Below are 4,753 nucleotides of genomic sequence, written 5' to 3'. Positions count from 1 at the left end.
GGGACACTGCATGTAGCTCTGACGCATACAGGTAAAGAAGGTTATTGTTTATTAATCTTTAGGACTTTTTATGAAAACCTATTGGTGAAAAATTGGACGCACAAAAAATCAGGTTTTGTTGCTGCCCTCCAAGCAAGCAGTGGTGCACCCTAAAGGACAATACACTAAGGTCTGATATATTCATCTGAAAATCTAGAGTGCAAGCAACTAGTGCTAGCTCAGACCCCTTAGCTCCCTCATTGGCTCCAATATCTCAAGAGAGGACCAAGGAAGAAAAGCCAACTCCCCCAAAATATGTTGCAGGTGAGGGATGGTCCTAGCATTTTCTAAACCTTCCCTGAATTTTCCTGCTCTGGATGCAGGGATACCAGAAAAGGCTTCACAGATTGTTCCCCAAATTCTGTCTACCACACAATTGCTCATAAGCTGTAGTATTGTCTGTGGCCACCTACATGTAGGGTTTTGACTAGTGACTCCATAGTCAAGGGCTCAGTGGCTTCACTTCTGCCTTGCTCTCACCCGGTCATCTCCCAAAACGATGGTGTAGCATTCAGCCCCTGAGAGCTTAGGAGCGTGTAGGTTGTCAGGACTCCCTACCCAAGCTCTCCTTGACCTGCCCATGCAGGTAACCTTTACAAAACATATTGGGCCCTATGGTATGTCTACATGGATGCTGGGAGTGAGTCTTGCAGCCCACTTTGACAGACCTGAGGGAGTGGGGCTCACATCAGTGCACTAAAAATATCAGTGTGGCTGTTCAGGCTTGGGTAGAAGCTTGGGCTGTGAAGAGGAATGAGCTTCAGAGCCCAAGCTCCAGCCTGAGCTGGAACATCCACACTGCTATTTTTAGCAAACTAGTGTGAGTCCCCCCCAGCTCCCTCCCCTCACACCACCACCACTAACATAAATCTGTCAACCTGGGCTGTGAGACTTGCTCCCAGCTGCTGTGTAGACATACCCTATATGTCCAGAAGGGCAACATGAGAAGGCAATATTTGCTTCTGTGTCCACTGCAATGAGAGAGCAATGTTTGGTCCTATGGAATTGAAAAGAAACTGGACTCTCTATGCAACTCATTTGTTCAATGAGAGGTTAGATGCATGTCTTTCTAATACACAGCATAATTCTGAAAAAAAAAGGCTATTCAAATCATGTCACATACCACTGCTCACTCTAGTTGTGTCCATTGTAAAGAACACAGCAGGATTTCAGAATGTTACCAAACAAAGCATTTCTTGGATTATGCTGTCAATAATGAAAGCAAAACTGGCCTTGCCAAAGCATTGGAAGGTTGAGACAAAGCCCACAAAATGAGAATAGATTTCAGGGTTAACGGAGGCATCATCACACGAGAGAATTATTTATAGACTACAAAATAACTATAATAAATTTGAAGAGATCTGAGGACCATTTTGGGAATTTATCACATCTTGAAAATAGGCCATCTTTGTAAGCAACAAATGATTAATACACTCCAACCCTGGCCTTTACCTCTCCTGCTTTTTTCTCTGTGACATTGTTATTATTATTATTTTGCACAGAAAGTAGAAAAAAAGACATATTGGCCACGTTTGAAGAGTTCATTTTCAATACAAATAGGAAAAAGTAAATAACCATCTGTGTAATACTTCTATGTAGAGTTAGATCTTGCCTTTAGGTTATGGAAATATTTCTGTATTTATGACTTCAGCATTTATGATTATCATTTGTTTCACTGGTCTCTTGATGTACTTAAGAGAGTCAGTCAAATGAATTAGAACTTGCTATAGAGAGCTAATTGTTGGGTGGTGAGATTGTGATTAGCAATGAGTTCTAGCACCCCTGCCCTCATTGTAGTTTCTGCTGTGGGGCGAGTTTTAGGTTAGAGCATCATTGATAGACGCTGCTGAGGGATGCCCTGATACCCCCCCCAAGCCACCTTCTCAGCTAACATCCCTCACTTTTGGGGCTGTCATAACTTCCAGTGTCCCTCTGGTGGAAGGGAAGTGGTATCAAGTGCACTTTATACCACTGCACACTTCCTCTTAGACATTCTGCTACCAAGTGTGATAACTTGGTTGACATGAGCAGGCCCAAATTAAGAAAAGACAGGCCTGAACAAGTAACTGCTGAACATGCCCAAACAAGTAATTGCTGAAACAAATAACTAGTGTGAATATGTTTATAGTAAATAAGGGAGGCTGAAACTAACAAAGCTAACTATTGTGGGTATATTTATAAGAAACAAAGTAGGCAGAAACACCCTGAACTGATAAGCCTGCCTTATACAATCAGCAAAGCGATTGATCCTTACATGAAAGAAGTATAAATGTTAGTAGCTAGGAAAGAGGCATATACACTGTGTAGTGCATGACATTAATTGAAATTTGGTATTCCTGTGTACCTAGCCCCCCCATTCCTGAGCCCGGCCAGCATGGGCAAAGAGCTGTTACATAATAAAGTAACCTGAGTGACGACCTGGAGTTGAACTGAGTGTTTGGATCCCAGAGCTCTGGATGAAGTGTTCTTCCAGATCCAGGGCCGCCCAGAGGGGGGGGGGGCAAGTGGGGCAATTTTCCCTAGGCCCCAGGCCCCGCAGGGGCCCCCACAAGAATATAGTATTCTATAGTATTGCAACTTTTTTTATGGAAGGGGCCCCCGAAATTGCTTTGCCCCAGGCCCCCTGAATCCTCTGGGCGGCCCTGTCCAGATCTGAAGAAGGTGTTCTGGATAACCTCAGTGGAAAGGTCTCAGAGAGAATCCCAACACCAAGGACCTGAACCTGGATTGACATCAGCAGATGAAAGCATAAACCCAGAGTGATTCTGGTCCTCAGTCAATGATCTTCAATACATTCACCCAACAAGCTCAAAAAGATCATATCACAACAAAACTCTGTTTTCCCCAGTCCCACAGTGGTATCACCAAATTTCACACACTCATCATGCATTACACTCTGTACCCTCTCTTAGTACAATAGCATACCCCTTCATGGCATATGTTGTTATTTTTGAACAACTATAGTACTGCCTATTTAGAGGTCATTTCCAGAATTACATGAAGATGTAGATAGGATTTGGAAGTGGAAAAATGCATTCCCCTCCACTGGATGAAGTTTCACACTAAATGTTCCTTTCCCCTCATTGCTGCTTGTGATACAGTGTCAATCTTACACAAGGACTGAACAGGTAAATTAAGCCATTTAACCTTATAGGCTGCACCTGGAGGAGAGTCAGGGTCTGATAAGGCCTAAAGGCTAATGAAGCCCAGCGAGGGGAGGAGCAGTGATAGGCTTATATAAAAAAAGGAAGTTGGTGGTAGAAGGAGTGCTGCAGAGAGAAACTCTGCAATCACTCCTGAGAGAGGAGGGGTGTTGGCTAAGTACAAAGAGGACAGTAAGTCCTGGGTTCTTGCCTTGGACTATGAACTCTGGCAAGAAGCTGAGAGGGATGAAGTAGCTATGGGAAGTGGAGGAAGCGCCAGTGGTATCACAGAAATGGGACAGAAAATAGAGAAGAAAGGTAGGAGAGAGCCCAGGGAAACAGCAACAGGCTCAGAGCTTCAGCAGACAGTGATTGTGGGGAATAGGGTCCCTGGGCTGGAACCCAGAGAAGCAGGCAGGCCTGGGTTCCCCTACAGCCCACTGGGAAAGTGGCTCAGACTTGGAAATGGATCAAAAGACTGCCGGAGACTGCAGACAGACAGTTTGTCCTGTGGGACTTTGGAATCCCCTGAAGGAGAGAACTATAGTTATCTGGCTAGAGGGCCAAGTCATGAAGAGCGAGCATCCCAAGTCCAGAGAGAGACCCCAGGGTGAGCAATGGATGGAGAGGGCACCAGACCAGCTGAGAACTGATCCCAAGACTGAGGCAAAAGGAGGTGCCGCAACATTGAAGGTATCCTGTTATACTGCTCTATTTGCTTTGCATGGTGTGATAGTGTCATTGACAATGAATACTCTACGGACAGAATAGTATTGGTGGTAAACTTGGGTAGTATTTGGGATGTGTTCATTGTTTTCTCTTCCATTCTTCTGTCAATGATAGCAGTCTGAGAGTCTCCTGTGTAGACTTGTACTGATGTTGCTGAATGTTTTCAGGAAATTAGTCATCAAACCTGTAAATCCATCACAAATCACTAAATGTTAAAGCAATCTGGACAGGCTCTAGAAGAAAAGAGGAGATGCAGCTAAAAGAAGAATGAGAGGGTGATTAGGAAAAAAAATGGGAAATTTCCATTTTAGTGCTATCATCTAGTTTCCTTTTGTATAAGTACAAGCTTGATTTTACCAGGTTTTTTATACATAGGTGCAGACTATATAGTACAGATTATGTAAAACCATTTGCAACAGAAGTACAGTTGAACGAGGAACAGAGAACTAACCGGAAAGTTAGTACTGTGAAAGGCCTCTTAGAAATCTGTCCCGATTTGAAAAGGCCACAAAAAGCAAAAGGACCAGATGTTTGATTTACTTCAGCTGAGGATCTGACCCACACACTCCTAGGAACACATGTGCCAGGTATGCACTGGTGCGTGCTGCTGATACACTGGCAGAGACTGCTCCATGCTTGTTGTTTTGCTTAAGGTCAGCTGGGAGAAATTCTCAGTTTTCACTTTGCACCTTAGAAACAAAAGGTCCAAAAGTGTATAGAAATTGGGCAATATTCTTTTCAATCAGGGCCGGCTCCAGGCACCAAGCACCCAAGCTGGTGCTTGGGGTGGCACCTGGAGGGGGGCGGCGGCGCGGCGCTCTGGCCGCCGGGGGGGGGGGGGG

This window comes from Terrapene carolina, unplaced genomic scaffold (genome assembly GCF_002925995.2).
Source record: "Terrapene carolina triunguis isolate 2854851 unplaced genomic scaffold, T_m_triunguis-2.0 Scaffold42, whole genome shotgun sequence".
Taxonomy (NCBI): Eukaryota; Metazoa; Chordata; order Testudines; family Emydidae; genus Terrapene; species Terrapene triunguis.
The sequence above is the reverse complement of the archived record's forward strand: the minus strand, read 5'-3'. Positions refer to the sequence as shown.